A 27,653-nucleotide genomic window follows, 5' to 3' on the forward strand; every position below is an offset into this window, starting at 1 on the left:
GAAAAGGTATCTGGAAGTTTGACAGATGATTCAGGAGAGAATAAGGAAACACCAGACACCATACAAACTCCTTTGCCAGATGAGGAAGAGGCACCTTAACTGTATCTGCCAGCTCCCTCTGTACCTGTTGGTGAGAGGCAACCAATGCCCTTTGCTCAATAGCTAGATTCTGCATCATCTTAGTCAGGTTAGGTACCTGCTCTGTCAGAACATGCAGCGGGTCCATAACAAATACACAAAAACCCCAAAAATTGTATGGTTCTGTGATAATGTTGTGACAACTGAGGTGTCACTGGCGCTGCCAAGGGGGCACTATCAGGGGGCACATGAATAAACGTAGGGAGTGCAGAAACAAAGCACGCTGAGATCAAGGACCATAAACTAATGCAGTGCAGGACCTGGCACTGAGCAGTCATGTGACCAGGAGGCAGAGCCACCGCTTGTGAATGCAGGGAATGACACTGAACACACAGGGTGCAGAGCACAAAAAGAAAACGTAGTCAAGGGTCAAAGCCAGGAGGGAGTGAATTACCTAAGGATAAGAAAAAGAGTAAACAGGGACAAGTCTGTTATGATGAGTCACCGAAGGAGGAAAAAACAAAATACCGGCTAAGTCCAGAAAAACCAGAGAGGTTGGCAGCTATCGGATTGCAGACCCCTGGACCTATCCACAACAACTAGCAGTAGCCGTGGGGGGTTCCTACGGTGCCCTAGACCCCTTGATCACAGCCGGAGAACTAAATAGCCTAAAGACAGAAAGGGGAAAAACTAAACTGCCCCAGAGCAGACCCCAAAGCAATAGGCAGCCCCCAACATATAATGACGGTGAAGCAAGATGAAAACACTAACACAGATAGAAAGATAGGTTGAGCAAATGATGGGGCCCAAGCTAACTACATAGGACAGGATAGGAAAGCTGCTGTCTGCCATCCGCAAAATCCCTAACAAAATGAGCCAACCGACTGATAGGAAAAACAAGCCCTGAAGTCGCTAGGCTCCAAAAGACTATATCAGCACTCAGGTATATTCTGAAGACAGAGCAAAAGATCAACAGATCAGAGACAAAAATGGAATTCAGCTCACCCCCGGCCGGGGATGGCAGATCTCCCAAAAAACAATGCAAAGCAAAAACAAAACTGAAGAGTGCAAAGCAGAGCAGAAAAACTTAGCTTTGAGATGCAGGAATCAGACTGGTCTCCAAGAATCCAGCAGGAAAATCACCAGCCAGGAAGAAGGGCGTCGGCAGCCTTATATCCAGTCCTCAATTCCAGCCACCCAGTCATCATCTAGCTGCCCAGGTGTTTGATAATCAGCCTCACTACCTTCCTTCACAAGAGGAGGGAGTTCATCAGACCTCAATGGTGAAGGGAAAAATGAACTCACAACAGTACCTCCCCCTTGAGGAGGGGTCACAGAACCCTCATCCATGCCACCAGGGCGATCCGGGTGAGCCCGATGAAAGGCACGCACCAATCTTTTGACATGAATATCAGAGGCAGAGACCCAGGAATTATCCTCCTGACCATAACCCTTCCACTTAACCAAATACTGGAGTCTCTGTCTAGCCAGACGGGAATCCAATATCTTCTCTACCTCATATTCCATGTTACCTTCAACCAATATAGGGTCAGGAGGTGCCACCACAGGAACTACTGGTTCAACAAACCTCTTCAACAAGGACTTATGAAACACATTATGAATTTTAAATGTGACAGGAAGAGCCAACCGAAAAGAGACCGGATTAATAATCTCCAAAATCTTGTAAGGTCCAATAAATCTAGGCTTAAACTTAGGAGAAGCGATTTTTTTTGACGACAACCAAACCATATCACCCACCTTAAACTGGGGACCAACGGTCCTACGCCGGTTGGAAAACCGCTGGGCCTTTTCCTGGGAGAGAGACAAATTATCCACTACTTGGTCCCAGATCTGGTGCATTCTCTCCACCACAGTGTCAACACCTGGGCAGGCAGAAGGCTCCACCTGCCCTGAAGAAAATCGAGGGTGAAAACCAAAGTTACAAAAAAAAGGTGACATCAAAGTGGCAGAACTAGCTCTATTATTTAAAGCAAATTCGGCCAAGGGCAAAAATGAAACCCAATCATCCTGATCGGCAGAAATAAAACATCTCAAATACGACTCCAAAGTCTGGTTTGTTCTCTCCATCTGCCCATTGGTCTGAGGGTGAAACGCAGAGGAGAAGGACAACTGAATTCCCAGCTTGGAACAGAAAGTCCTCCAAAATCTAGACACAAACTGAACTCCTCTGTCAGATACAATGTTCTCAGGAATCCCGTGCAAGCGAACCACCTGTTGCAAAAACAAGGGCACCAACTCAGAGGAAGATGGCAACTTAGGGAGTGGTACAAGATGGACCATCTTAGAGAATCTATCACAAATCACCCAAATAACAGTCATTCTCTGAGAGACAGGCATATCAGAGATAAAATCCATTGAAATATGGGTCCATGGCCTCCTGGGCACCGGCAAAGGCATCAACAAGCCACTAGAGCGAGAACAAGGTTTAGACCGGGAGCAAGTCCCACAGGACTGCACAAAATTCCTGACATCATGAGACAAGGCGGGCCACAAAAAAGACCGACTCACCAGATCTCTAGTACCAAAAATACCTGGATGACCAGCCAATGCAGAGCAATGAACTTCAGACATCACTCTCTTCCTCCACTGGTCTGGAACATACAACTTTCCACTGGGACAACGCTCAGGTTTGTCCTCCTGAAACTCTTCCAGAGCACGTCTCAAATCGGGCGAGATGGCAGAATGAACTACCCCCTCGCCTACGATGGTAGCAGGCTTAGTCACAACAGGAGAATCAGCAAGGAAACTCCTAGAGAGGGCGTCTGCCTTGACATTCTTAGTGCCCGGAAGAAAAGAGACCACAAAATCAAAACGTGTGAAAAACAAGGCCCACCTAGCCTGTCTAGGATTCAAGCGCTTGGCCGACTCCAGGTAAATCAAATTCTTGTGGTCAGTAAGGACCACGACTTGGTGTTTGGCTCCCTCCAACCAATGTCTCCACTCCTCAAATGCCCATTTCATGGCCAACAGTTTCCGATTCCCCACATCATAGTTACGTTCGGATGGGGAGAACTTTTGGGAAAAGAAAGCACAAGGATTCATTTTAGATGTCACAGGATCCTTTTGGGACAACACCGCTCCTGCACCAATCTCATGAGAAACTGGGTCTGAGCAGAAAAAGTAAATTAATGTGCATGCAAAATGTAATTGCATATGAACACATGACATACCCTTATTATTACTATTATTACTACCTTCATGCAATTTTTGCAATATATTTTTTTACTTTTTTATTCCAGGATATTTGTTTTGTGTTTTGCTTTTGGTTTTCTCTGCACCAATCTCAGAAGCGTCCACCTCCACCTGAAACGGGAGTGAGACATCAGGTTGCCGCAAAACCGGAGCAGAAGTGAATCTTCGCTTCAGCTCCTGAAAGGAAGAAACAGCCTCCGGAGACCAATTCAGCACATCAGCACCCTTCCTAGTTAAATCCGTCAATGGCTTGGCAATACCAGAAAAATTAGCTATAAATTTCCGATAAAAATTAGCAAAACCCAAAAACTTCTGGAGGGCCTTCAAAGAAGTGGGCTGAACCCAATCATAAATGGCCTGTACCTTGGCCGGGTCCATTTCAATAGTTGACGGAGACAAAATAAATCCCAAAAATGAAATCCTCTGTACCCCAAAAAGGCATTTCGATCCCTTGACATACAGGGAATTCTCCCTCAAAATCCGGAACACAGTCCGAACATGTTCCACATGAGAGTCCCAATTCTTGGAGAAGATCAAAATATCATCCAGATAGATAATCAAAAATTTATCCACAAAGTCTCGGAAGATATCGTTCATGAAGCACTGGAAGACAGAAGGGGCATTAGTGAGCCCAAAAGGCATCACCAGGTACTCAAAATGTCCCTCCGGAGTATTAAACGCCGTCTTCCATTCATCCCCATGCTTAATGCGAATAAGATTATACGCCCCCTGAGGTGAAGCTTGGTAAACCAGCAAGCACCTTTAACTCTGGAGAATAGATCAGAAATCAGGGGTAACGGATACTGATATTTAACAGTAATTTTGTTGAGGGCACGATAATCAATACAAGGCCTTAATGAACCATCCTTTTTAGCCACGAAAAAAAACCCAGCACCTAAGGGTGAAGAGGATGGTCTAATATGACCCTTCTCCAATGCCTCCTTAATATAGGATCGCATAGCCTCGTGCTCGGGTACAGATAAATTGAAAAGCCGACCCTTGGGGAATTTACACCCCGGGTTCAGCTCAATTGCACAGTAATAACTCCTATGAGGAGGCAAAGACGCAGACTCATTCTCACTAAATACATCATAAAAGTCAGCCAAATAGTCAGGAACATCATTCGACTGGGGAGAGGTGGAGAAAACAGGAGCATCACTAAGGGCACACCGACAACCCCAACTCACCACAGACAAAGATTTCCAATCCAGAACTGGATTTTGGATTTGCAACCAGGGAAACCCCAGAACAATGGTATCATGCAAATTATGCAACACCAAAAATCTGCAATTTTCTTGATGGTCTGGGGCGACCCGCATTACCACCTGGGTCCAAAACTGAGGTTTATTCTTCGCCAAAGGAGTAGCATCAATACCCCTCAAAGGGATAGGCGTCCGCAGAGGTGTCATAGGAAATCCACAACGTTTAGCAAAATCCAAGTCCATCAGGTTAAGAGCTGCTCCTGAATCCACAAAAGCCTTGGCGGAAAATGTGGACAGGGAGCAGATCAGAGTAATTGCCAGAAGAAACTTAGGTTGAACACCACCCACAGAAAACGTGTGTGCACAACGTTTCTCTCATTTAGGGCAGACAGAAATAATATGTGAGGCATCTCCACAAAAAAAACACAGCTTATTACGCCTTCTGAACTCCTGACGTTGCGCCCTAGACAAAACTCTATCACATTGCATAGGTTCAGACATTTGTTCAACGGGTGGCAACATCTCTCGTGTAGTTTTGCGTTCACGTAAACGCCGATCCACCTGAATGGCTAATGACATAGAATCGTCAAGACCAGAGGGAACAGGAAATCCCACCATAGTATCTTTTACAGTTTCTGACAAACCCTTCCGAAAGAGGGCTGTCAAGGCACCATCATTCCAGGTAGTAAGGACCGCCCACTTTCGGAATTTTTGACAGTACAACTCTGCCAAATCCCGACCCTGGCTTAATGCCAACAGGGTCTTTTCAGCCTGATCAATAGCATTAGGTTCATCATACAACAACCCCAAGGCTTGAAAAAATGCGTTCACATTATTCAGAATAGGATCATCAGGTTTCAAAGAAAATGCCCAATCCTGGGGATCGCCGCGCTGCAAAGAGATGACAATTTTAACCTGCTGCGCGGAGTTCCCCGATGAGTTAGGCTTCAAGGCAAAAAATAATTTACAATTATTCTTGAAATTCAAGAATTTAGACCGATCCTCAAAAAACACATCAGGAGTGGGAATCTTTGGTTCAGCAGCATGTGAATGAGCAAGATAGGCGGAAATTCCCCGCACTTCAGCAGCGAGCTGCTCCACATGATCAGACAATTGCTTCATCTCCATTGAGAGAAAAATTCCCCCTACGGCCTCAGAGATATAGAGGAAAAAAATATGCACACAAAAAAAAAAATTTTGACACTCTTATTTTTTTTTTTCCCTTTCTTTCCTTCTCCTTACAATTCTCTCCTGCTATTGAGTACCCTAGGATCTGCGGTATGGCTGGTGATTCTGTTATGATGAGTCACCGAAGAAGGAAAAAACGAAATACCGGCTAAGTCCAGAAAAAAGCAGAGAGGTTGTCAGCTATCGGATTGCAGACCCCTGGACCTATCCACAACAACTAGCAGTAGCCGTGGGGGGTTCCTACGGTGCCCTAGACCCCTCGATCACAGCCGGAGAACTAAATAGCCTAAAGACAGAAAGGGGAAAAACTAAACTGCCCCAGAGCAGACCCCAAAGCAATAGGCAGCCCCCAACATATAATGACGGTGAAGCAAGATGAAAACACTAACACAGATAGAAAGATAGGTTGAGCAAATGATGGGGCCCAAGCTAACTACATAGGACAGGATAGGAAAGCTGCTGTCTGCCATCCGCAAAAACCCTATCAAAATGAGCCAACCGACTAATAGGAAAAACAAGCCCTGAAGTCGCTAGGCTCCAAAAGACTATATCAGCACTCAGGTATATTCTGAAGACAGAACAAAAGATCAACAGATCAGAGACAAAAATGGAATTCAGCTCACCTCCGGCCGGGGATGGCAGAACTCCCAAAAAACAAGGCAAAACAAAAACAAAACTGAAGAGTGCAAAGCAGAGCAGAAAAACTTAGCTGTGAGATGCAGGAATCATACTGGTCTCCAAGAATCCAGCAGGAAAATCACCAGCCAGGAAGAAGGGCGTCGGCAGCCTTATATCCAGTCCTCAATTCCAGCCACCCAGTCATCATCTAGCTGCCCAGATGTTTGATAATCAGCCTCACTACCTTCCTTCACCAGAGGAGGGAGTTCATCAGACCTCAATGGTGAAGGGAAAAATGAACTCACAACACAAGTCATGGAGTCTGATTACCAGGAGAGACAGAACAGTACAAATCAGAATGCAAAGGCAGCAGTCAGGGAACAGAACTGAGTCATACACAACAAGACACACAATTACAGAGACACAACGTTTACGGACGAGTAAGCCTGGGTCAGCAACCACAAGTTGAGTATACGGAAGTATCACCGACACACAATCCAGGAACTTCCATCATTAAATAGCTGCCCCACAACCAAAGAAAGGCGGACTAAAATTAACCCTGACCTGACCAGGATGGAGGTGGCACCATCCTGTCCAGAGTCATGACACTTGAATTTGTTTGAGAGCAGATACATTAGCATGGCAAGTGTTCTTACAGTATTCAGAGGGAAAGGTAATGATCTTCAATGCCCAACTGATAGATGGGTTATGGACTGAAAACCAGGGAATTCCTAGAATAAATGGAAATTTTGGAGATAAAATAAGATGAAAACTAATTGATTCATACTGATTTGGTTCAATACAGATTTCGAGTTCAATTGTCTCGTGAGTAACAGGTCCAGACAATAAAAGTTATCCATCCACATTTTCCATATCGATTGCCATGGATTTAGTTCTACTTGCAATTTTATTATCAAGTGTGAATTGTAAGTCCATGCAATTCCCTCCTGCTCCAGAATCTAACATGGAAGAGCATTGGATTTTTTGGCTCCCAATTATGACCTGTATGGGAACGACAAAATGAGATTATAGTGATTAGTGATGAGCGAGTGTGCTCGTTACTCGAGTTTTCAGAGCATGTGGGGATTCCCTAACAAACAGGCAATCCCTGCATGTATTCTGTGTCACGATATGTGACTGGCCCTGCGTGATGCGACCTGATGATCGGTCAGTCACCAAACAACTGGACAAACAAGGGGACACCGGGAAACAATTACAACAATGGGCCCTGCTATAGGGAAGGGGAAAGGGACACCTCCTGCGCTCTGCTGTGGCTGAATCCTAGACTAACCTGACATCCCTATACAGGTTTTTTCAACCTGTCGCCGAGCAGGATACCTTGTGCCTCACTTACCCTGCACCTATACCTCACTAGGGAATTGGTAAGTATGGACACTGGTCCCACCGCTGCACTAATAAAACATCAAGGGGAGATACGACAGACCGAGTTAAACAAAATAACACTTAGCTTTCTCTGCTGCCAAAGCACCGTGCAGCAGAGTAAGGCTCCTGAGCTCAGCTTTTAGCAGAATCACCACTGCTCCAGAAAGCTCCTCTCTTCGGCAGAAACACCACTGCTCCCGACAAGCTGAACCACCACTGCACCAGGTAGCTCCAGTCTTCACCATGGTTGGTATCCAAAAAGGACCTGTCATAACCAACCATCAGCTGATGCACCAAGTGACCTTATATAGGAAGGTGGGAGTGGTCACCACCAGCACACGCAGACTAACTAAGCATGTATTAATGGGTCGCCCTCGCACACCCAGGGCAGCGGGGTACTCGGTACCGGGCAGGTGTCAAGGTGGGAATGTGTCACAGCAGCGGTGACCCGGTTCGTGGCCCTGTGTGCCCAATATCAATGGCGGTGATGTTAATGGTGTTAAAGTTTATTAGAATAGTTCGTGACGCCACCCGTGGTGTTTGGCAAGTAAGATGTTGAGCCAACGCTGCATGCAGATCCTCTGGGACCGATGGTGTGGTGCAGCAAAGATGGTGTAGCTTCCCACAGGTGGAGCTGTAGTCCCAGGGCAGTGTAGGTGCAATGGATGAGGAGAGGCGCAGAATGGTATGGAGGCTGGTACCCAGGTGTAGTGGTGTGGGAATAACTGGAGGACACCCGAGTATGCGGTTCCAAAGCTTTACTTACTGTTTGCAGTTCACTCCACTGCCTGCCTCCGTACCGTATTCTCCAGGTCATGGCTCCAGCCAACCTCCAGGCAGGATAGGATTCTCCCTTCCACACTCCACCAACATGTACCTTACTGAACGACTCCTCCAATGCGCCTTTAGGTGCGAAGCACTCCAGTACTTAGTTACCCTGGAATGCCTCTCTCTAGGTGTTCCTAGTCATAACTTGTATGACAGACAGCTGTAGCCTGCTTCGGGGACTCCTCACTGTGTCCCGGCTCTCTATTCAGTTGCTGTTGTGTCCCAATCTATGATGGGAGCAAGGCGTTAGCAGCTCACTCCTCCTCCGGTGTCTGTTGCCGGACATAAAGGTCCAATCAACCTAGGGGACCGGGCACCGGCCTTTGCGCTCTCTGGACTGGAAGGGTTCTCTATCTTTCTTCAACCAGCTTCCCACCGTCCTTCTATTCTCCTTCGTTCCGATCTGTTCTATCTCTCTTATGGAAGGTTAGGTTATCAATCTTATCAGTCTCTTTCTCTGGTCTTTCTCATGCCAGCACGTCCTTCAGACATCCATCTCCTCTCTTCTCTCTCCAACTATCCAACAACTCACTCCCTAACTCTCACTCTTCCCACTCTTTTATATCATCTCACGCCACCCGCCTCCCAGCACATCTCGTGTTACGAAGCAGGGTTCCACGAGGGGGCTCTGCTAACCCCCAGCCTGAAGCTGTTAGGTGGCCCCTCTGAACTATCCTGTGCGTGGAATGCAGGTGTGGAGCGAGGTCAGGAGTTCCCACCTTACCTGGATGGTGGGGCACTACACCTTAGGAGAAGGTGCAGTACCTCTGTGGCGACTGAAGCCTCAGGGGTGCCACATTAACACCAGAGGCCACCAGGGGGAAAAACCGACATTAACCCCCTATGGCCTGAAAGGAAAAAAAATTATGTCTGAGAAGCCGAAACTGAAACAGATCCAAAAATGGATTGTGACATTCAGGCTGTCTAGCAGCCACAAATCTTGCAGCTGCAAGGACTCAGACATAATTTATGAGCACGCCCAAGATACTCGGAGAACACCCAAGCATGCTCGGAAAACTCGAGTAACGAGCACAATCGCTCATCACTAATAGTGATTACTCTTTGCCTGTATCCTGCATTACAGATAAGATGGTCTGCATAACCATATCTGGCCATTCAAAAAGGTCTAAATTGCTTTCAGTCTTGGCATTTTTAAAAGCTATGATCCTTTGTTTAGGGCAGTTAATGGCAAAATGTCCAGAGCCCACACAATAGAGACATACATTTTCTGTAAGTCACCTCTCCTTCTCTACTGCAGAGAGAGGTTTATGGATTACATCAATTTGCATTGGTTCAGGCACACTTTCCATTTCCTGTTGGTGTTTTAAGGCTGATAGAGTAAGGGCTCATACTCACTTGCGAGAGACTCGCACGATTCTCGGACGAGTCTCTCGCATGAAAACCTGGCACTGCCGCTGGCACTTGGACCGGAGCGTGCGGCTACATGTATTTCTATGCAGCCGCACGATCCGGTCCGAGTGCCGGCGGCAGTGCCAGGTTTTCATGCAAGAGACTCGTCCAAGAATCGTGCGAGTCTCTCGCAAGTGAGTATGAGCCCTAAAAGAGTATTTAGGGTTGTTTCCAAATACTCCCAGTCTTTCCTTTCTTTGTTCCGTGAGTCTCTGATCAATTCGGATGCAGAGTTGAATAAAGTCCTCTAAGTTACCAGGTGTCTCAACCCTTGCAAGATCATCTTTTATTAGCTCTGATAATCCTCGATGAAAATTACAACTCTGGGCAACATGTGGTGCCTGCCACCCAGCAGTGGAATTCGGTGGTACATGTATATTTAGCTACAGAGTGCTGCCCTTGAAGTAGGTTATGCAATTTGGTTTAAGCTGTAGCACAACGATTTGGATCATCAAATACTTGATCCATAGCAGTGATGATCGAAACTAAGTCATTTAGGAGGTCAGATTTCTTTTCCACATAAGGTGAGGCTCATGCAAGAACATCATCAGTCAGGAGATTAATGATGAACAGAACCTTTTTCCGATCACTGACAAATGGAGAAAGTTGCATCTGGAAATAGATACGGCATTGATTAAGGAATCCATGATAATGATAAGGATCGCCACTGAACTTTGCGGACAGCAGCATGTGTGCGTTTGATTCCGGGCCAGAGATGCGCGAATCCAGAAGCTGCCTCTGCAAGTCAATAATTTCCTTTTGCTGACCCAACAACTGTGTTTGCAACTTAGAAAGTTTTTCTTGGTATGTGGCACCAAAATTCTGAAGTTTAGCAACTTGTTGTCTCAGTTGAGCTGCAATAGATTCCATTTTGTGTGTGAGATTATTCTGTTATGGACTGATCTGGTTTGGAGCATTGGTATTGCAAACACTAGTGGCAGCAGCGGCAGGAAGTATTGTCTAGTAGAGTTGAGCGACTTTTGGTTTTTTAGGGTCGCGTTTCGTTTCGTGAAACCCGACTTTTCCAAAAGTCGGGTCGAGCAAGATCGTCCAATTATAGGGAAAAGTCGGGGTCGTCCCGAAACACGAAACCCAATGTAAGTCAATGGGGAATAAAAGTCGGCAGTGAGAGGAGGACAGGAAACACACCAACAGTGCCCATTTGAATGCCAAAAGCATCAATTCTTCTTACTTAAGCTTGTTAACCTTAATTAACTTCATAATACAAGTTACGCACTGAAAAATGGGGGTTATTTGGCTACAGACTGTGGGGGGGGAGGGCTGGCTCCAGGTTTTCATGTGCCCTGGGCGAAAGAGCGCCCCTTTAACACATACCACAACTCATCATGCTCCGATATGGCAGAGAAATAGCGGTATAGTACAATGAAAAATACCTCACTTTTTACATCTCATGACGAAGCCCATCTTTTTCTCCATACAGAATCATTGGTCCCATATAATGATTGAAACAGTATATGATGAGCTCCACATAATGCTACAGTATATGTTGGTCCCCATGGATGAAGCTCTACTGTCTTATGGGCCCAAATAATGCTCCAAACTTAATGGGCCCCATTTCTAATGCTCTAGTGTATAATGGGCCCTGTAAATGCTGCTCCAGTGTCTGATGTCCACCTTTGGAATGTTCCAGTGTATGGTGGGCCCCATCTATCATTCTCAGACGGTGTTAGGCCCAGTATGGATTGCACGTGATTGCACAAAGGTGAGAAAGGGTACCGTATCCCCAGATAACATGTATGGATAGTGTACACATTCAAAATATATGTCTATACATCAGGAGGCAGGCTCAGACGGTGTTAGGCCCAGTATGGATTGCACAAAGGTTAGAAAGGGTACCGTATCCCCAGATAACATGTATGGATAGCGTACACATTCAAAATATATGTCTCAGGAGGCAGGCTCAGACGGTGTTAGGCCCAGTATGGATTGCACGTGATTGCACAAAGGTTAGAAAGGGTACCGTATCCCCAGATAACATGTATGGATAGCGTACACATTCAAAATATATGTCTCAGGAGGCAGGCTCAGACGGTGTTAGGCCCAGTATGGATTGCACGTGATTGCACAAAGGTTAGAAAGGGTCCCTTTTCCCCGGATAACATGTATGGATAGCGTACACATTCAAAATATATGTCTATACATCAGGAGGCAGGCTCAGACGGTGTCAGGCACAGTATGGATTTGACGGCCCAGATTACACAGCGGAGGAGCAGGGAGAGGTAAAGATTGCAAATGCTGGGGCCCTGCCCAAGCAAGGGGGGCCCACTCGTGGGCGTCGGTACTGGCACTGGGCCCCTCATAGTACAGCGGTGTGTCTGACGGCGGGTGTGCACCACCACCATCAGAGACACTTTATTGCACTATGAGGGACCCTGTGCCAGTGCCCACGCCCAAGAGTTGGCCTACCCACCTGTCCAGGGCAACGGCACTCGCACGGTGTCGTGCGCTAGGTGGTGACCCCGGCCATGGGGGGGGGGCAGCACAGTTAGGGAGTTTTAGAAAGTGGCATATGTTGATGTTGGACATTCAGCTGATGCAAAAGGCGAAATAGGTGAAGTACCAGGAAGAGGTGGACCAAAGCAAGCCATTTTTCTGTCACCCTATGTGTCATCAGGGGAAGGTGGGACAAAATCCTTGGAAACCCATGCATGGTTCATTTTAATGAAGGTTAGATCATCCACATTTTGGGTTGACAGACGGGTCCTTTTTTCTGTCAGGATTGATCCAGCTGCACTGAAGACTCTTTCCGATAGCACACTTGCAGCTGGGCAAGCGAGCTCCTGTAAGGCATATTGGGCCAATTCAGGCCAGGTGTCCAGTTTAGCGGCCCAATAGTCAAAGGGGAATGACCTGTGTGGGAGAACATCGATATGGGAGGAAAAGTAGTTTGTAACCATAGTTGACAACTGCTGTCTCCTGTCACTTTCCATCGATGCAGTATTACCAGTTGTGTGAGCGGTATTTGAAAAATCAGTCCACAACATTGTCATGAAACCCCTGTCTCCAATGCCACTTCTGCTGTGTGCACCACGAACACCTCTGCCAAGCTGCCCCCAGCCCGTACGGCTCGTGTGAGAACCATCACCGCTGCTGTGTGCTGTGAATGCCTCAAGCAACCGATTTACCAGAGTTGCTTGTTTATTAGCCAATATTAGGTCAAGGTTCTCCTGTGGCATGATGTTTTGTAATTTGCCTTTATAGCGTGGATCCAGGATGCAGGCCAACCAGTAGTCGTCATCGTTCATCATTTTGGCAATGCGGGGGTCCCTTTTTAGGATCCGCAAGGCATAATCTGACATGTGGGCCAATGTTCCCGGTGTCAATGATGCACTGCGAGTGCTGGGTGGAGGAGCACTTTCTGGCAAATCCACATCCCTCCAGTCACGCACAAACCCTGTACCAGACCTTGCCACGCCAACATTTTCACTTGCCCCACGAGATGCATCCTCCTCCCCTAAGTAATCATCCCCATCATCATCCTCCTCCTCCTCTTCTTCCACCACCTCGTCCAGGAGAGGTCCCTGAGCAGACAATGGCTGAATGTCATCAAGGATTCCCTCCTCCTCTTCCTCCTCATCAACATTGGCTGCAGACGCCTGCTCCTTAAGGTGCGTCAAAGTTTGCATGAGCAGACGCATAAGTGGGATGCTCATGCTTAGGATGGCGTCGTCTGCGCTTACCAGCCGTGTGCAGTCCTCAAAACACTGAAGGACTTTACAAAGGTCTTTCAGCTTCGACCACTGCACACCTGTCAACTCCATGTCTGCTCTCAAAGTGCCTGGCCGTGTATCCTCCCACAAATGCATTATGGCCTGCCTCTGCTCGCACAGCCGCTCCACCATGTGCAGGGTGGAGTTCCACCTTGTTGCAATGTCGATAATGAGGCGGTGGTTGGGAAGGTGGAGCAATCACTGCAGCTTCTGCATACGAACGGAGTGTACAGGCGACAGGCGGATGTGCGCGCACAGTCTTCGCACCTTCTGGAGCAGGGCTGTTAACTCCGGATAATTTTTGAGGAAGCACTGCACCACCAGGTTCAAGGTGTGAGCCAAGCAAGGTATGTGGCTGAGTTTTGAAAGGGCTATGGCTGCCACAAAATTACGGCCGTTATCACTACCTTGCCTGCCTCAAGATGTACACTGCCCAGCCATGACTCAGTTTGTCGCTTCAAGTACTCGGCCAGCACCTCGGCGGTGTGTCTGTCGCCCAAACACATCATCTGCAACACAGCCTGCTGACACTTTCCACTAGCTGCTCGATAGGGGGAAACCTCGTGTGCAACAGTGGCAGCTGCAGATGGAGTGCTCGTACGACTGCGCTCTGTGGACGAGCTTTCGCTTCTGGAGGAGGAGGAGGAGGAGGAGGGTGGAACGCCTACAGCCAACTGTTTCCTATACCGTGGGCTAGGCAGCACTGTCCCACCACCGCTGTCCCCTGTGGACCCTGCATCCACCACATTAACCCAGTGCGCAGTGATGGACACGTAACGGCCCTGGCCATGCTGACTGGACCATGCATCAGTTGTGAGGTGCACCTTTCCGCTCACTGACTGCTTGAGTGCATGGACAATGCGGTCTTTCACATGATGGTGGAGGGCTGGGATGGCTTTGCGAGAGAAGAAGTGGCGACTGGGTAGGTCATAGCGTGGTACTGCATAGGCCATGAGTTCGCGGAAAGCTGTGCTTTCCACCAACCGAAAGGGCATCATCTCAAACGAGATTAGTTTGGCAATGTGGGCGTTCAAACCCAGTGTACGCGGATGAGAGACTGAGTACTTTCTTGACCTACTCATAGTGTCTGGGAGGGTGAGCTGGACTTGAGAGCTGCATATGGTGGAAGTAGCGGTGGACAGGGCGGACTGAGAGAGGGTTGATGATGGTGATGGAGTTGGTGTTCTTTCTGATGGCCTAGAATCAGTCTTTCGTTGATATAACAGTGGGATTCCCTGACTGCTGTGGTCTTGCAACGACACCTCAACATTTGCTGCTGTGCTAACCGGTGGGCTTACAGTGGGGGAAACAATGTAGCGTTGCTGACTACCTTCGTTGTGATCAGTTGCACATGTGGCACTTGAGGTTTGGTGTTGTGTCCACGCTTGCAAGTGCATGCTGGTTAAATGTCTAAGCATGCAACTGGTATTCAAATTTTTCAGATTTTTCCCTCGGCTAAAGGTCTTTGCGCACTTCTTACAGATAACCTTGGCCTGATCATGAGGATTTTGGTCAAAAAAGTGCCACACTGCACTCTTCCTACTTTGGCAGACATTTTGCGGCCTAGCACGCTGTGATCTTTTGACCCCCTGGACAAGCTCTCCAGCAACTCTTTTGATGTTTGGAACCTGTCTTTGGAGTGCTCCGGGCCTGCCAGATAACAGCTGTTGCGATGTCGATGTCTGCTGTGGATGCTCCTCATCTGAGCTATTGGAAGCAGCACCCTCTTCCCCCAATGGATGCCAATCTGGGTCAACAACTGGGTCATCCATCACCTCCTCTTCTATGTCATGTGCACCTTCCTCTGTGTCACCGTGTATGGTGGTATAGTGTGCGGGAAGGGGCACCTGAGTCTCATCAGGGTCAGAATCTGGCTATGTACACTGCGAGGACAATGTAGTGCTCTGAGTGAATGTACCAGCAGAATCATCCATCAGCGGCTGTGCATCAGTGCACTCCATGTCAGATTCATCTTGGCCTGGGTAATTCACCATTTCACTTGATAATCCAGGCATGGTATGTGAAAACAGCTCCATGGAGTAATCAGTAGTATGGCCTGCGTCATCCTTCAATCTTGGTCGGGGTGAAGGACACAAGGAAAGGTGTGGTTCATGAACATGAGCCTCCAATGATGACTCAGTGCTTTTACTTTTTACAACTGAAGAAGAGGAGGCGATAGAGCTGGAGGCTGAGTCAGCAATGTAAGACAAAATTTTTTCCTGATGCTCTGGCTTTAAAAGCGGTTTGCCAACTCCTAGAAAACTAAGCGTTCGAGGCCTTATGTAGCCAGACGATGATGCAGGGTCAGCACCTCCTGCATTCGGTCCTATTTTGCTCTTGCCACTACCATCAGATCCACCACCAACACCATCATTACCAGCTGCCAACCCCCGCCCAATTCCACGGCCTCTTCCACCAGCCTTCCTCATTTTTGGTAGAAATGTAGACAAAATCCAACAAACTATATAGTAATGTAAAACAAGGTACAAGGTGTCTATAGGACAGGGGAGATTTTGAATTTCTGCAGACACTTGTGGACACTGGACACTTTTGGATTGTGTGAGGCCCACTGATATCTGAGCGCTATGTGACAGGCTCGATGGCACAGCTGTGACCAAAGTGACTAGAGGATAAGGTAGATTTTGAATCTCTGCACACACTTTTGGACACTGGATGGACACTTTTGGATTGTGTGAGGCCCACTGATATCTGAGCGCTATGTGACAGGCTCGATGGCACAGCTGTGACCAAAGTGACTAGAGGATAAGGGAGATTTTGAATCTCTGCACACACTTTTGGACACTGGACACTTTTGGATTGTGTGAGGCCCACTGATATCTGAGCGCTATGTGACAGGCTCGATGGCACAGCTGTGACCAAAGTGACTAGAGGATAAGGGAGATTTTGAATCTCTGCACACACTTTTGGACACTGGATGGACACTTTTGGATTGTGTGAGGCCCAATGAATATCTGAGCGCTATGTGACAGGCTCGATGGCACAGCTGTGACCAAACTGACTAGAGGATAAGGGAAATTTTGAATCTCTGCACACACTTTTGGACACTGGACACTTTTGGATTGTGTGAGGCCCAATGAATATCTGAGCGCTATGTGACAGGCTCGATGGCACAGCTGTGACAAAAGTGACTAGAGGATAAGGGAGATTGGATTGCTTTTAAAAAAGCAGTTTGTGGAGCAGTGGGTAAACAGCAATGCAGGAATGTCAGGAAGCCTTAGAAGGCAACCCAACAACCAACACCACTGATACACCACTATATAGCCTCCCCTTGCACTGCACACACAGTGACTGGTGTGTTGTGCAGGCCAAATTGCTAGCAGCAGTAGCAGTTTTTTTTTCTTCTCAGCAGGACAAAAAAAAAAAATTGGGATTGCTTTTAAAAAAGCAGTTTGCGGAGCAGTGGGTAAACAGCAATGCAGGAATGTCAGGAAGCCTTAGAAGGCAGCCCAACAACCAACACCACTGATACACCACTATATAGCCTCCCCTTGCACTGCACACACAGTGACTGGTGTGTTGTGCAGGCCAAATCGCTAGCAGCAGAAGCAGTTTTTTTGTCTTCTTCCCTGCCTAACGCTCTCACTACAGAATCAGCAGCAACCTCTCCCTATACTAAGATCGGCAAAAGTAAGATGGCGGTCGGCGTGCACGCCCTTTTATACCCCCTGTGACGCCCACCAAAGCAAGCCAATCACTTGCATGCCCTTCTGAAAGATGGTGGTGACCCGTGCCTATGTCATCACGTTGCCCACAGTGTCCGTGGATCCTGATTGGCTGAAAAAGAGCGCAAAACAAACTTTTGAAACGCGACTTTGGCGCGTAAGTCGCCGACCTCGTGGCCGACCTCATCCTAGGGTCGGGTGTCGTTTCATGAAACCCGACTTTGCCAAAAGTCGGCGACTTTTGAATTTTTTCGACCCGTTTCGCTCAACTCTATTGTCTAGGTATAGCGAGAAGTAATGTAGTTTGAAGGATAAGTAGGAATCGTAATGAGGGATATCCAGATGTCAGTACAAAATAGCAGCAATGTAATTTGAAGGATAAGCAGGAATTGTAGGCAGGTATAGCCAGAAGTCAGTGGGAAGAGCTGCCGCCTGGTGTACAAGAGCAGCTGGGTTTGAATCCTGACAATTGTAGTATTCGGTCACTGTGTGGTAAACTGTTGTCTGTTCATGGTGTTGCGGTATTTGTCCCTTGTATGTGGTTTTATTAGTCATGTATCTATGGGCTGCAAATTGTAGCATTTCAGGCCTCCATTCTACTATATTTTCTGTCTGTTACCCTAGCTCTATACACTATTTTGGGGTTAAAAAAAAATACAGGCCACATATTGAACAGTGTGGTATCTCCGTCAGGTGCCTGGTCTGTGTGTGGGCTACAAATAGTATAATATCAGGCTACATTCACCTTCTTTTGCTGTATCTTACACTAGTGCGATACACTATTTTGGGGGAAAAATTAAAAAAATTCAGGCCACATATTGAACAGTCTGGCACCTCTGTCAAATGCCTGATCTATCTGTGGGCTACAAATTGTGGCATTTCAGGCATCCATTCTACTGTATTTGCTGTCTGTTACCCTAGGTCTATACACTATTTTGGGGTAAAAAATAAATAAATGTAGGCCACATATTGAACAGTGTGGTATCTCCGCCAGACGCCTGATCTATCTGTGGGCTATAAATTGTGGCATTTCAGGCCTTCATTCTACTGTTTTTGCTGTTGTCTTAGCCTAGTTATTGACACCAGTTTGATAACAAAAATATAATTTCACCTACAGTCCAGTGTGGTTTTCACGCACAGGGATCACATACAAGTTTTCTCCCAATTCAGCCATTTGTAGTGAACGTGGAAAATATTGTAGTCCATTTAAAATGGGCAAGGCGCGTGGCAAGGGACGGGGAAGTGGACGTGATGGTGATGGTGTGGCGCCCCTGAGGCTCAGTCACCACAGAGGTACTGCACCTCCTCCTGAGGTGTGGTATCCCATCATCCAGGTAAGGTGGAGACTCCTGACCATGCTTCAATACCTGCACCCCACACCCTCAAAGTAGTGTAGCAAAGCACCTTCGGCGGCTCCCTGCTTGGAGTATAGCAAAGCACCCATTGGTGGCTCCCTGCTTGGAACACGAAACGTGCTGGAAGGTGGGTGGAGTTAGATTACATTACAAGGAGCGGGAAGAGTTTAGGATGAGAGTCAGTTGGTTAGAGAGTTAGAGAGAAGAAGATCCCTGGAGAGAGGGATAGATGGATGGAAGTGCTGCAGCAGATCCCAGTGACCTGGGTCTGCTGGCACGGGAAAGGAAAAGAGAGAGAGCAACATAGACTGAAATCTTTATTCTCCATAGAAAGAAAGATTAGTATGGAATGTGAGGAGTAAAAGGGAACAGGACGTGGGTTAGAAGAGAACCCTTCCTAGAAGTTCCAAGCGCAAGGCTGGGGCCCGGTCCCCGAGGTTGTATGGATGCTAATGGTCCTGCAGCAGACACCGGAGGAATAGAAGTAGTGACCACTTTATTCCAACACAAGACTTGGGGGCACAACAGCAACTGGATAGTGAGCTGGGACTAAGCAAGAAGTCCCCGAAGCAGGCTTCAGATGTCTGCCGTACAAGTAGAGTTCATAAGAACATCGGACAGGAGGAACTCCAGTGTAACCCAGTACTAGGAGTACTTCATTTAAAGGCGCTATAAGAGGAGACGTTCAGAAAGGCACATGTTGTCAGAGTGTTGGAAAGGAGTATTCCATCTGGCCTGGAGGTTGACTGAGTCCCTGACCCGGAGGACACGGCACAGAGGCAGGCACCTGTTTGTACAACAGACTGTGAGTAAAGCTTTGGAACTACATGCCCTGGCGTCCTCCGCTTATTCCCTGCGCCATCCCGCCTCGCACAGCCATCACCTCTGTGCCTGACACTACACCATCTAAGCATCACTTCACCTACACTGCCCTGGGACTCCAGCCCTGCCTGTGGAGGGCTATAACATCACTGCTGCACCACACCATTCTCTATATTTCTTTCTCAATCGAACCCTATAAAATCTGTCATTAATACTGTTACTATACATTATCACTTTCTAGTTTCTTGTTCAAAAATACTAAGCATTATTAATAAGTGCAAAGAGTAGACATTGGATTGGCCATCATGTCTGGAAATATCCTTATAACGAGGTAGTCCTTTTTCCAAGGTGAGGTTCTTATGTAAAACCAAGAGAAAGCACCTAAAGAGGTGCAAACTATGTACATTATCAGTTCCGGATCACTCAGCGTCCATGATCTCCACAGTTCAAAGATAATAGAAGAACGCTGCCAATAAAACTGGGCAACAACGGGATCAACAAATAAGCATCATAATCAAAAATAGAAAAAATAGAAAAGCTGGAAACTTGGTAATACCCTCCTGGGCAACAAAAGTTAGTTCAAATCAACATTATAGCTAGTTATCCCCTCCTGGGTTTCTGGAAGCTGGTTGCTTGGGCTGCTTCCAGGGGAGATGCTCTGGGTGTCCACCAGATGCGATTGCAGTGGTTGAAGATGTTGCCTGAGGTACAGCAGGGGTGGTGACTTGTACTCAGGGACACTGGATTGGTACAGATTGGCTTAGGGGCGTGGGTACCAACACAGTTTTGGTGATCATGGTGGGAGGTACCGGGGAAGTGCAGGCCTTTTCCTTCCTGAAGGTGGCGAGGAAATCCTCTGGTATCCGGCGTACGTTTAAAGCGTACCAGCCAGGGAGCCCTTCATGTGTAAAAGTCACATATTCCCCCGGTTGCAGGTCTCGAGCAGGGTGTCCTTTCCGGAGATGGGATTCCACGTCTCTCTGGCCAAAGAGCAGGTTGGAGATCCGTGTAGGGTCGGCAATGAAGCCGAACCCCCGCTCGTGGTTCACATTAAGGACCTGGCCCCATCCTGCCAAGTCCCGGGACCCATAGTGACCAGCACGGGCTTTCTCCTTGCGGTCCAGATCAGGGCCCAGCACAGCCAACCTCTGCTGTTCTCTCTCCTGCTGCTCGGCTGCCAGCTGGCGGATGATGTCCCGGCATCGGGCGCTCTTTTCCTCCTCTTCCCGGGACCGGCCCCTGCCCACTGTGGACCGCGGCACCACTGTCAGGGGTTCAGGTGTTCCCCCCGGGGACTCATATCCCGGTCCCAAACCAAGTCCAGCACCACCTGTCCGGCTGCCGTGGCCGGCGGGCACCCAGTGGCTTCTCTAACTTCAGGGTCGACGGCCATACCTGGTGCCTCCTGGCGGTGTTGCGGTTCCGGTGCAGGCCTGAGACGGTGGGCAGCTGCAGGGGTGTCCACAGGGGTAGCGGTGGTAGTTGTAGTTGTCCGGTCCACGGGGGTCTCCGGTGGGACCTGCGCGGACGTGGGTTAGAAGAGAACCCTTCCTAGAAGTTACAAGTGCAAGGCCGGGGCCCAGTCCCCGAGGTTGTATGGATACTAATGGTCCTGCAGCAGACACCGGATGAATAGAAGTAGTGACCACTTTATTCCCACACAAGACTTGGGAGCACAACAGCAACTGGATAGTGAGCTGGGACTTAGCAAGAAGTCCCCAAAGCAGGCTACAGCTGTCTGCCGTACAAGTAGAGTTCATAAGAACATCGGACAGGAGGAACTCCAGTGTAAACTTCTGTGCCTGACACTACACCATCTAAGTGTCACTTCACCTACACTGCCCTGGGACTCCAGCACTGCCTGTGGAGGGCTATAACATCACTGCTGCACCACACCATCTGTCCCAGAGGATCTGTCTGCAGCGTCGGCTTACATCTTCATTGCCGAACACCACAGGTGGCGTCACGAATCACTTATAAACTTTCATCACTATAAGCACACTGCAACAACCCCCTTTTACAATGGTCACCCAGGGCCATGGGCGGGTTACAGCTGCCGTGACATCTCCTATTAGAGCTCATCGGGCCCGGTACCGAGTACCCCACAGCCCCGATGTGAGGGCGACCCAATGGTGCATGCAGATGCCGAGGCCGTGGGCAAGCTGAAATTGTGCCACAACAAACACCCACATCTTCTCACCCGACCTTCATGACCCAATTACTAGGGGCCTGCAGCAGGACATCACTATTGAATCCAGGGCAGTGTGAAACGGTTGTTGGTTGGTTAGCGGATAATTCTTCCAGTCAGTTTGCCACCACCACCACTACCACCCTGTCTTCCATATGGTCAAGTCTGAGTAGCTGTGAGTCTGGACCGCATATTCCTCACCCTGATCCTCCTTTCTCCCACCATGCAAAGTGCCCGGAGACAACTGTTTCCACACTTGGATACTCCGAAGAACTGTTCGCTATTCCATTTATAGATTCGGGCCTCTCACCCGGTTCACTTGAAGCGGGGCAAGATGAGATCGCATGTAGCGATGCCCAAATATTTGAGCAGCCACGGTCACACAAAGGCAATGGTGGGAACGTGTCACAAAAGGTGGACGAAGATGAGACACAATTGCCAGCAAGTCAGGAGGAGGACCAGGGTGCGAAGTGGAAGCCGAGGTGGTTGGTGATTTAGTAACTGACCCAACCTGGCAGGAGGACATGCAGAGCAAGGACAGCAGGACAAAGGGGGAGGGAGGTGTAGCACCCCAAAAGGCAGGAAGAAGCTATATGGTGGCCACAGACAGAAGGCGGGCAACCATTATTCGTAACACCAACACGATGGAAGTTGGCAGTACAACTGTTAGGTCTTCCCAAGTCTGGTTGTTTTTTAAAGACTCTGCCGATAACCCCAAACAGGCAATTTGCACCACCTGCCATGCCCCCATCAGCAGGGATAGCAAAACTAACAGCCTGACCACCACCAGCATGATCCGGCACATGGCAGCAAAGCACCCAACTTTATGAGCCAAACCCCAGGCTCCATGAACAGTGTCTGTGGGTGAAAACACTGCTTCTTCCACTGTTGGGCGTTCAAGTCAATCCTCTGTCGACGCTGCATGCGAAGATGCCTCTTGCCCTGCACCTGTTGTTGCCTACACTCAACTACCACCATCATCAAGCATGTCCCTGTCCTTGTCCCAGCGCAACCTTCAGTTGTCCATACCCCAGTCATTGGAACACAAGCATAAATACGCAGCCAACACCCCACAGACTACAGTACTAAATTCACACACTTCTCGTCTTCTTGTGGTCTTGATGTTGCCTTTTAGGCTTGTGGAGATGAAAGCTTTCTGCAACCTGATGGCGGTGGCCATCCCAAGTTACTCGGTCACCAGCCGCCACTATTTCTACCGGTGTGCCGTCCCGGCATTACACAAGCACATGTCCCTCAACATTACTTGTGCCCTGAACAATGCTGTTACTGGGAAAGTCCACCTAACCACGGACACGTGGACAAGTGATAGTGGGCAGGGATGCTACATCTCACTGATAGCACACTGGGTTAAAACAGTGGAAGCCAGGACCCAGACGGACCTTGGACGGACCAGTACATCTAACCAGGACATATGATGTACTGTATATACTCGAGTATAAGCTGACCCAAGTATGAGCCGAAGGCCCTAATATTGCCACAAAAAACTGGGAAAACTTATTGACTCGAGTCTCAGCTTATGGTGGGAAATGCAGCCGCTGCTGGTAAATTTCAAAAATAAAAATAGATACCAATAAAAGTAAAATTAATTGAGACATCAGTAAGTAGGTTAAATGTTTTTGAACCATCCATATTGAATAAGAAGCCCCATATAATGCTCCATACAGTTCATGATGGGCCCCATAAGATGCTCCATACAAAATACACCCCATATAATGCTCCATAAAGTTGATGATGGGCCCCATAAAATGCTCCATACAAAAATATGTCCCATATAATGCTGCACAATGGTGAATGGCCCCATAAGATGCTCCATATTAAAATATGCCCCATATAATGCTGCATAAAAGGTTAATGATGGCCCCATAAGATGGTCCATAGAATAATATGCCCCATATGCTGCTCCATAAAGTTTGATGGCCCCATAAGATGCTCCATACAATAATATGCCTCATATGCTGCTCCATAAAGGTTGATGCCCCATAAGATGCTCCATAGAATAATATGCCCCACATGCTGCTGCTGCGATAAAAAAAAAATAAAAAATGACATACTCACCTCTCGTCGCTGGGGGCCAGATGCCAGTGTCCTGAGCAGGCAGGGACACCAGTGCATTATGGGGGCCAGGTGCCAGTGTCGCCGCTGCCTCAAGCCCCCAGCACTTGCGATATTCACCGGTCCCCGGTCCACCGCTGCACACCACTGTGTCTTCCGGGTCTCTGCAGTGACTGTTCAGGCAGAGGGCATGCACTAAACATGTCATTGTGCCCTCTGACCTGAATGTCACAGCCAGAGGATGCGGAAGACAGAGCCCGGCGGTGGAATGGGGACAGGTGAATATCGCATGGCTGCCCCCATCCTCCCTGTCACACTCACCCTCCCCTGGTGCTGTCATGATCCAGGTTGGATTATGACTAGTGTTGAGCTTTCCGATACCGCAAGTATCGGGTATCGGCCGATATTTGCCGTATCGGAATTCTGATACCGAGTACCGATACTTTTTTCATATCGGATACCGGAATCGGAAGTCCAAAATGCAATGAGCCACTTTTGTGGCTCTGATTGGCTGCCGAAATGACGTCATCATGATGCGCTGTCTGTGCTCATCATGATGCGCCGTCAGTTCGGGCCTTCGGGGGGGCTATGCCGACTGTCCGGGGGTCTGTGCCGGCCTGCCGGTGGTCTGTGCAGGCCTGCCGGTGGTCTGTGCAGGCTCCGGGGGTCTGTGCCGGCCTGCCGGGGGAGCTGTGCCGGCCTGCCGGTGGTCTGTGCAGGCTCCGGGGGTCTGTGCCGGCCTGCCGGGGGGTTGTGCAGGCTCCGGGGGTCTGTGCCGGCCTGCCGGTGGGCTGTGCAGGCTCCGGGGGTCTGTGCCGGCCTGCTGGGGGAGCTGTGCCGGCCTGCTGGTGGGCTATGCAGGCTCTGGGGGTCTGTGCCGGCCTGCCGGGGAGCTGTGCCGGCCTGCCGGTGGTCTGTGCAGGCTCCGGTGGTCTGTGCCGGCCTGCCGGGGAGCTGTGCCGGCCTGCCGGGGAGCTGTGCCGGCATGCCGGGGAGCTGTGCCGGCCTGCCGGTGGGCTGTTCAGGCTCCGGGGGTCTGTGCAGGCATCGTCCGATGGGACTACAAGTCCCATCGGGCGATGCCTGCTACCATGACAGTGATTGACACATTAGCCAATGATGGGACAGTAGTAGTCCCATCATCCGGCTAATGTGTTGAATGTAAAAAAAAAAAAAAAAAAAAAAATTTACATGCTACATACATACTACATACATACTACATACATACTACATGTAACATACATACTACATGCAACATGCATACTACATACATGCTACATACTACATGCATGCTACATACTACATACATGCTACATACATACTACATACATACTACATACAACATGCATACTACATGCATACTACATACATGCTACATACTACATACATGCTACATACATGCTACATACATGCTACATGTAACATACATAATACATGCAACATGCATACTACATACATGCTACATATTACATACATGCTACATACATACTACATGCATGCAACATACATACAACATACATACTACATGCATGCAACATGCATACTACATATATACTATATATATACTACATGTAATATACATACTACATATATATTACATACATGCTACATGCATGCTACATACTACATACATATATACTACATGCATGCAACATACATACAACATATATAATACATGCATACTACATATATACTACATGCATACTACATATATACTATATATACTACATGCATACTACATATATACTATATATACTACATGTAACATACATACTACATATATACTACATGCTACATACATGCAACATACATACTACATACATGCTACATACATACTACATACATAATACATATATACTACATGCATGCAACATGCATACAACATATACACTACATGCATGCAACATGCATACTACATATATACTATACACTCACTGGCCACTTTATTAGGTACACCTGTCCAACTGTGTGTTAAGACTTAATTTCTAATCAGCCAATCACATGGCGGCAACTCAGTGCATTTAGGCATGTAGACATGGTCAAGACAATCTCCTGCAGTTCAAACCGAGCATCAGTATGGGGAAGAAAGGTGATTTGAGTGCCTTTGAACGTGGCATGATTGTTGGTGCCAGAAGGGCTGGTCTGAGAATTTCAGAAACTGCTGATCTACTGGGATTTTCACGCACAACCATCTCTAGGGTTTACAGAGAATGGTCCGAAAAAGAAAAAAAATCCAGTGAGCGGCAGTTCTGTGGCCGGAAATGCCATGTTGATGCCAGAGGTCAGAGGAGAATGGGCAGACTGGTTCGAGCTGATAGAAAGGCAACAGTGACTCAAATTGCCACCCGTTACAACCAAGGTAGGCAGAAGAGCATCTCTGAACGCACAGTGCGTCGAACTTTGAGGCAGATGGGCTACAGCAGCAGAAGACCACACTGGGTACCACTCCTCTCAGCTAAGAACAGGAAACTGAGGCTACAATTTGCACAAGCTCATCGAAATTGGACAGTAGAAGATTGGAAAAACGTTGCCTGGTCTGATGAGTCTCGATTTCTGCTGCGACATTCGGATGGTAGGGTCAGAATTTGGCGTAAACAACATGAAAGCATGGATCCATCCTGCCTTGTATCAACGGTTCAGGCTGGTGGTGGTGGTGTCATGGTGTGGGGAATTTTTTCTGGGCACTCTTTGGGCCCCTTGGTACCAATTGAGCATCGTTGCAACGCCGCAGCCTACCTGAGTATTGTTGCTGACCATGTCCATCCCTTTATGACCACAATGTACCCAACATCTGATGGCTACTTTCAGCAGGATAATGCGCCATGTCATAAAGCTCGAATCATCTCAGATTGGTTTCTTGAACATGACAATGAGTTTACTGTACTCAAATGGCCTCCTCAGTCACCAGATCTCAATCCAATAGAGCATCTTTGGGATGTGGTGGAACGGGAGATTCGCATCAGGGATGTGCAGCCGACAAATCTGCGCCAACTGTGTGATGCCATCATGTCAATATGGTCCAAAATCTCTGAGGAATGCTTCCAGCACCTTGTTGAATCTCTGCCACGAAGAATTGAGGCAGTTCTGAAGGCAAAAGGGGGTCCAACCCCTTACTAGCATGGTGTACCTAATAAAGTGGCCAGTGAGTGTATATACTACATGTAACATACATACTACATGTTACATACATGCAACATACTCACTACATGCTACATACATGCAACATACACACTACATACATGCTACATACATACACACTACATGCTACATACATGCAACATACATACATGCTACATACTACATACATGCTACATACCACATGCATGCAACATGCATACTACATATATACTGCATATATACTACATGCATGCAACATACATATATACTACATACAATACATACATATAGACATACAGTACATATAACATAGAGTACATACTCACCGTCACTTGTCACTTTGATCCCCGAAGCCATTGTCCCCTTGAGGAATAAATATCAAAATAAAAAAACACCAATATACTTACCCCGATCCGCAGAAGTCCATGAGGGTCCCACGTCCATCTTGCGTGGAGAACAGCAGCATCAGCTGATGCTACCGTTCTCTACCAGCTCCAGGAATACAATGACGGAAGGTAGGTATCCTTCCGCACTGTATTCCTCCACCACTTTAAAAAAAAAAAAAAGTCCCTAGTCTCACTTTATGCCATTGCTGCGTGGGAAATTCCCACGCAGCAATGGCATAAAGTGAGACTAGGGACTTTTTTTTTACAGTGGTGGAGGAACACAGTGCGGAAGGATACCTACCTTCCGTCATTGTATTCCTGGAGCTGGTAGAGAACGGTAGCATAAGCTGATGCTGCTGTTCTCCACGCAAGATCGAC

The sequence above is a fragment of the Dendrobates tinctorius genome, unplaced genomic scaffold (genome assembly GCF_039654945.1).
Source record: "Dendrobates tinctorius isolate UK_male_01 unplaced genomic scaffold, ASM3965494v1 ptg000058l, whole genome shotgun sequence".
Lineage (NCBI taxonomy): Eukaryota > Metazoa > Chordata > Amphibia > Anura > Dendrobatidae > Dendrobates > Dendrobates tinctorius.